Here is an 8,070-nt window from a genome sequence, read left to right as displayed (position 1 = left end):
CTAGAAGCTACCTTACAGTACACAGTTGATCCTGTGTCCTGTCAGTTAAAGTGTTTCATAGTTAGCTTAGCTAAGCATCAACCTAGCACTGAAATACATGGATGTTATGTGACAGTATTTCTGAGAAAAAGTCAGCTGAAATGGTGGCATAGTTGCCACTGCTTTACGTGTCGACAGCATGTTTGAACGTATTTGCAGCAGTAAATGTGGCTGTTTGGCCACTGACGTTGCCATAACAACACCTGAATGTAAATATGCAACCTCTTTTGTGACAGATTTTTGCATGAAATTATAATTCTTCTGAATGATATTCCTATTGACAGCTAGTTTCTATGTGAACATTATGAGATGGACAGCCAGAGAGAATAAATGAAAAACAGTTATGAAATACTATATGACAAATCAAGAATACAGTTTAAAAGGGCAGTGATTTGTAAAATATCCATAAAGAAAAATCTGTTTTGAGTTCTGTTTCATATGGGTGTTGAGAGATGTATCCATAGATCTCTTAATTTTGCTCTCAAAGTGCACCAGATTGATGCTTTTAACTTCAATATTTAAAAATAAATCTTCCTGGGGGAGCATGCCCCCGGACCCCCCTAGAGGATGTTAGGTCCACGGTGTTTACATGATTATTTTTACAATATGTGTGCTTATGCTAACATCATAAGACAAAAGTTGGTTCCGTGTTGTGTGTAGTGAGAACGCGCTAGAATGAGGGGGGCCCCCAAACCAAAGCTCGCTTAGGGCCCCCAAAAGTCTAGGGCCGGCCCTGCCTGGGTCTGTAACTAGAGAGGATCATGTGCAACAGGTAAGAGTCACACTGTCATAATTGGTAAGAAAATAGGAACTTGATCTAAATGCTGTAAGAAGAGAAGGCAGCAGAATGAGTTCACTGACTTACTAAAGAAAAGGCTTACAGTGTCCAAAAGAAGCAGTGTGTCTGACAGGCAGGTCACATAAAAACTCAGTGGAAAACCAACAGAGGGAACAGTAAACATAACACTAGTAAAAACATCAAAGCTGGACACCAATGTCGTAAGAAATGTAGCACAAGGAGAGGGTAACATAAGGACACAAGAGGTGAGTAACAAAATAAAACAGGAAACACTAAACCTGAGCAAATGACTGGCATAAAACAAAGGAAAAACAAGAGCAGGGCAGATCATGATACAAACTAAATCAATATAGATGTTTAAGTCCTAATATCCTAACATATCACCAAAGAACACTGCTGGCTAGTTGAAATTAGTTTGTTTTTACTCTGTGCTGATTGCATGGGGTATTCCAATGCTCCATTGAAGAAGGCAGGTTACTTGGGAAGCTGTGGTTTTCCATCTTGTAAACTTTTGATTCAGTCATAAAATTCTTCTTCTTTTAAGTTGTACAGCAGCTGGTCTCCCTGCAGTTGCATTACTGCCATCTTCTGGTGATATTTCCCCACACTCCAGAGAAGCTTTCATTTTGGTGTGATTTGAACTTGTCACATCCAGTCTCATTTCTTAATTTGTCCTGCAGGTTCAAACATGTGTTCTATTGTTTTAGAACCATGATATTGTTCACAAAACATGTGGGAAATGTGATTTTTGTATTACTGTGTCCAATTCTTAATCTGGTATGTCGACTGATCCAGTTTTTTTTACAAAAGACTCATATGAGGTAAAGGAAATACCTAATTCATAATTTCTGGATTTGAAAGAGTCATAAATTGTGCATTTGAACATGTCAGGGTTGAAGGTCCTTTGACCTCACTGAAGTGAGACATGATGGCCTGCAGGCCCCAGGGTCTGTGAACGTGGCCCTGGCTGCAGCAGACCACACCACACGATTCCCATGATCATTACCGCAGCTTGGTAGGTGGCTGTCACATCTGGAGACACATCAGTGTCTCTGTACGTTTTGTGCTCTGTAGAAACATGATATTATTGCCCTATTATGCCATCCAACATGGTGATGCCATTTTTTATTACATGTATGTAGCATAAATGCAGGATATCTCCATCCAAGTGGGGGGGGGGGTTTAGTTACACCTACAAACACATTGCAGGATCTGTCTTTGAACTTACCCTTGTAACAGTTTTGTAACCCATACTTTATGTTGCTTTGTACCATCAAGATGTATTTATGTTTGTTTAATATTGATATGTTTTGATGATTTAAAGCCAAAACTACAATACCTGCATGTGTTTGTTACTCAAGAGAAAATAGTATAACATGCATACATGTAAAATACATTAAAACATACACATGAAACTAAATAAATAAAATATATACAGTATATATACAGGAAACGTCTTTGATATAATTGGAAGCACTGCAGCATAAACAGCAGTAGTAGCCTAGAATCAATCATGACTCAAAAAGTTTCAGTTTTTTTTTTAACTTTAAGCATTAATATACGGATTTATGAAAGTATACATTGTTCAATTCTACTTACCGGTATATGTTTTTTATGTAGACATTTGATGTTTTGTGCTCTATTCTTTATTTTGTTTATGTTGTTTTGGAAAAGTGCTGCCTTTTCTGCCAGGACCTTCCCAAATCTTAACGTATCTAACTACACTGCTATAAGAAAGCTATTCCATGCATTTATTTATTGTTGTATGTATAATGTTAAATTGAGCAATTATTTCTCGTAGGACACGTCATGTCTTTAGTGAACTATTTAAAAGCATCACTAGAGGGCAGCAGAGGACATGATATGCAGTACTTCCCTTAACTCCCCAACCAATATGTCAACATGAACTAGATCCAGATGTGCTAGAACTGTATACATCCCAATTTCTTTATTCCTCAATATTGAAAAATTCATGAAATATTTAAAAATGGACTTTATTTTCAATATCAGTCATTTTGTGTTTCTGTAAGCATTTTTCGTTAATAATGAATGTCCCTCTAAGTCCAGAATACAGACCACTGTACAGCCTGCACAGTCCAAAAAGACCTTTTGGGGGAGGACGGCTGTGAGGTAGGAAACAGGGTGGGGGGGTTCATCAGGAAGTTGGAATGTGGGTCCCTGTGTGTGATGTGATTGTTAGCAGAAACGTGTCAGCCCCAAGCCAACCGCCACCAACCCACCACAACCGACCCTGAGCCCACCGCCCTGCTCAGGTTGTGGAAGCAGAGGTGTGTGTGTGTGTGTGTGTGTGTGTGTGTGTGTGTGTGTGTGTGTGTGTGTGTGTGTGTGTGTGTGTGTGTGCGCGCATGTGCACACACGACATACCTCTTAGCTCTGCACTGCTGTGGAGGCCCAGATACCTTATCATGGCCTTCTCTAGTGGAACAAGGGTAAACTCGCTCACGAGGTAGAGGGTGAGGGGAGAAGGGGGGAGTAAAAAGGACTCTGGGCAGACCGCAGGCCCATGTGTGGCCATGCCGGGTGAAACCATACTGGATTAGGAAGGAGTTTAAACTCTCCATCTTTATGTTGAGAGGCTGAAAGACAGGGGAGGATGGTGGCTCCTCACCAACAAGTGGCCCCTCCATCAGTGTACATCTCTTTCTAGTCATTGCAATTTGCCATTTGTCTACTTATCCTTCTCAATTGTTGTGCTGTTTGCAGTTTGGATATATTTTAGATCAAGGGGTTGGACTTCAAAGGTGCAGTCCAGAAATTAGCTCCTACTCTCATTTTACATTTGTCTCTTCATTTGACACTGGAATGTTTGCTGAATATACAAACAGCTGAGAGCCAAGTTTGCATAAGCAACAGAACCAGTATCCACACAAGAACGACTCACAATATTCCTTTGTTTATGTTTTAGAAATTGTTCTAACCCAATCCATGGTGGGGTTTGATCTATTATGTAGGCTGCAAATGAACATATATTGCAGGCAGGAATGAATATTACATCTTTTGAATCAAGATACTTCAAATTCATACTTATTCTGTCAAATTAGACAGCTCCTTAGTGGCACCTGGAAAAGATCTAGCCTAAAAAATGCAATCTCCTGCAGCTTTTGTTTTCCTTTTCTCCTTCTTTCCTCCTCTCTGGCTCCTGAGAGCCACACAGCGGATGGGTTTTCAGCCTCAAAGCTCCCAGCTGCTCTCTGCTGTGCAGCATCTGGGCAGACTCGCCTCCCTGATCCAGGAGACCAGGCTGCCCGGTGGTTAGCCACACCAACGCTTTCACCTGCCTGTGTGCTGAAGTCTCACCAGACTTTTAAGCGGCTCTAAACAAGCGGTAACATCAGACCACACACTCAATAGTACTGGACAGCCAGGAGGTAGGGAGTATATTTAAAGTGTGTGTGTTTCAGTGTGTGTGTATGTGTGCATGTTGAATTTCTACACACTCTAACAGGATAACATTTACAAGAAAGCTGCTTTTCCCTCTGTTTTCTTGTAATCCTGCATTTAGCTTTTCTTTTTTTTAAATCTTTTTCCACCATCTTAACATATCACTATGTGTTCTGTTACCTTTTCATTTGCACCTGGATGGGTGGGATTGTCTAGTTTTTCAAGAGGAACATTTATGCCACACAGTGTGATTTTAAGATGTGACTTTAATGGGCTTTAGACACTGTTTGCATCCAGTGGTTTGATTTGTAATGCCGCTGATTTACAGTCTGCAGCGAGAGCAGCGGTGAGACTTTTTATGCCACTGGTCAGCACACTGCAGCTTATTGACTTCTGTGGTTCATGCATTGCATGTCTTCCAGGCTACTTTTAGATTTTATGTTTATGGGAAAATACTAATTATCCAGCATGGTCACGCAACATGTTGGGAGTTTTTTTATTTTTTTAGAAGTGAAGACCGGTTTTATGTACTTTATAGTGTACATAAACATGTTTTCTGATAAGCTAACTATATTCTATCATAGGAGAGATTTTATTCAGTTTATTGTGCATCCACATAAGCGGGTATCTTCTTTCTTGATTTATTGTTTTTGAAAAAACTTTAAGTTATTTACACCTATTGTTTGTCTCTTTCTGAACTTTTGCTGCAACAAGCATCTGGCACTACTACTTGAGCATGCATACAAGGGACATATTTGTTGACACAACTGCCATTTCCCTTTTTAAGCTTAGTGATTTTTCTTTTTTTTCAAAATCTGGGAGGGCTGCAAATGTAAAAAATGTTGTTTCCTTTTTAAATAAAGAAGAGGATAATGTAACGTATGATATGTATGCAGTTTATTTTTAAATCGTATATCTCGCTTTAATTAGTATTTTCCATATGATCTTTCCATACTTCATAGCTTGGTCTTTGTTTTGTTTTTTATTTTACTTTAAAGTGTAATTGTAATGTACACGTAGGGCTACTGTACAAGGCACTTACTAAACTTGAAATCACATAGAAATACTTTTACATTGTTCCTGCTTTTTTTCAATTCAGCTCAATTACTGCGTAAATTTATTCGGGGATAATCAAGGATTTTCCTGTCCTTTTAAAACGAATACTACACAGCTAATTTAATTCCCAGCCCTCAAAGTTGGAATACATTTACCTGGTTGCACAGTTTATTTTAATTCAGTTTTAAATGTGCTTTTTCTGTACGAACGTTTTCATGCCGTGCCTGGTGATTGATCCACGTAACTGGGCATAGCAGCTGAACTTTAACCCAGCCTACACAAGGCCGATTCATTTCAGATCGCTTATATAAATGAAAATAATTGTTTTTCTTTTGTAAATGGTGTCAAAGGAGGATCTAACTCAGTGCGCTATATACCTTCATAAAATAAACTATTTAAGTGTATCTTTTTCTTTTTAGTACAATTTTATTATAGTTTTTATATTTCTAAACATTTTATACAATTGTCACAATAAAATATTGATTCAATATACTTGCATATTGCTAGAAATGTTTAAAAAAAAAAAAGAAGACAAATCGTGTCCATTCGGTGACACGTTGCTCTGGCAAAAAGTGTCTCCTTGCTCGCGTTTAAATTACGACATATTTGCCCATTACTTTTAGTTTCAATTATTTTTCTTTATTTCATTTGTGTGACACACCATCAAAGCGTCTCTTGTTGCAGACTGCCAGTTAATTATAGTAAGATGCTTTCATGCAGCACCTCTACATCCACGTCATCTGTTTGTGAAGGTTGTCTATGCCTATTTAAAATGATCAAACGTTGGATTAGGGTTTTTTTAAATGATGTTTTGTATTGTTGTTGGTTTTTAGCCCTCTTGTTCTTGAGGCTTAAATCACTTTCCACGTGGTATTGTCCGCTTTTATTGTGAGTTTCATTAATAAAGTCTCTTCCTTTTTTTATGAAAATAAACTATATTTTGTGTTTCAAATTACACATGACCTAAAGTAGGTTAGAGCCTACGACAGCAGCAATATTAGGGCGTTAACTGATAGTTGAAAATCAATTTGGATTCATCTTTACCAGCTGACACTATCTGGGTGAAGGTTTAAACTTTATTACATTGAACATAATACGTCATATTTTCTTAACTCTTGACACATTAGCCTACTATCTCATTGTACTTATATTGACACAAAATGCATGTCCTTGATGTGACTCATATTTGTTGATGGTTATCCTGTTTTTTCAGTTTTTAATCTCTGATTTTCTAACAAACATGAGGTGTTTGTTGGTTATCATGCAAAATAGCTTTAACCAATAATCACACGTGATCAAGGATCTGGGGCCTATATTTCAGTCATTTTTAAACTCTGAAAATGAAATTAGTGCAACATAGGAGTGCTCTGTTATCCAATTTCTGCGAAGCCTTCATTATTTGTGTTGATACAGTAATGGAGAGGCATGCCATTCGGAAGTCCTTCAGAGCTCGTGTGCAGCTGTGCGTGGGTGTGTGTAAAAGAAAGGAACGTTTCCTTATACCTTACAAACTCAGCAAAATATTAAGAAACTTTGTACAATTTAACGTGACAATGATTTCGTATTCAAAGCTTGGTTTAGCTTTCAGCACCTTAACGTCTGTCCAACATTTGCAATAGTCTAAAACATTTTCAAAGAGAGTTGTGCTGATCTTCAAATTTGACAAGCTTTATCCAGTATTTAGCATGTGTTTTAAAACGTTCTTTTGCTACCTGGAATAATTATTTCGGACACAATTTAAAAAACATAATACAAAAAAGTTATTTGAGCGTAATTTAACCGATTTTCTCCACCTGCTTTTAAGACCATGCGCATTAATGCTAAATATTTATCATGTCTACCCAAGAAGTATTAGTATTGACAGTTTGCTAAAGGACAAATATCCGACTCATGCTGTATCTGTATCACACCGGAGGATGGGGACAATTGGCTGTGCGAGTGCGTGATGAGATAACAGCCAGAAATACAAATGAGACTTTTATGCGCACACTACAAAAAATGTCAATTTCAGCAAGTCGTATGTTGTTACACTGCTTTTGACTTTTTCTTTAGTAAAATATGCTTGTTATAGTCTTTTGTTTGCAATAAATGGAAAACCTCACCCTAAGCATATTAAAAATCCATCCACTAAAATGACTCAAGAACAGCAGTGATCAAAACGAAATGTAGGAAGGTAAAGTCTGATACCCTTTTCTACTGAAGTCCTGTGCAACGGTCGGCGGTATGCAGACCAAACCTGTGTGAAGCCACAGGCCTAATCCCTGACAGGCCTTTCTGTGAACCTAAATATATCCAATTGCCTTCTATTTGCGTCTTTTTAGCCTAATACGTGCAATATGTGCTGTGCCTTGTCGTGTGCAGGGTAATTGCATAAGCTTCATTCATAAAATTCAGACACAAACTGATGGGGCAAGCGGTCCGTTAATTGTTAATGGCCCGGACACTCATATAACTGCAGGCTAAAACACAAATGGTCTGTCTATTAATATATTGTAATCATACCTTTCACTATCAGCATGTTGATCTGAAATGTCTGATGATGCATCTATTAAACTATGATGATGCATAATAAATTGATATCTGCCCTGAGGTTATGACTAAAGAAGAAGAGGTTGTGCGTAATGGCGCACGAAGGAGCAAATATCAAATGGAATCCTACCATCAGACAGGGATTATGGAAAGCTTCAGGAGAGAAACTGGGGTGATGGTCTGGAAGGAATTATTAGTTGGTGTATAAACCAATGCTTTTCCTGCACAGACGGCTCCATCACCCC

Source organism: Notothenia coriiceps, unplaced genomic scaffold (genome assembly GCF_000735185.1).
Source record: "Notothenia coriiceps isolate Sejong01 unplaced genomic scaffold, NC01 NC01_scaffold00000666, whole genome shotgun sequence".
NCBI classification, from domain to species: Eukaryota; Metazoa; Chordata; class Actinopteri; order Perciformes; family Nototheniidae; genus Notothenia; species Notothenia coriiceps.
This window is presented reverse-complemented; position numbering follows the sequence as displayed.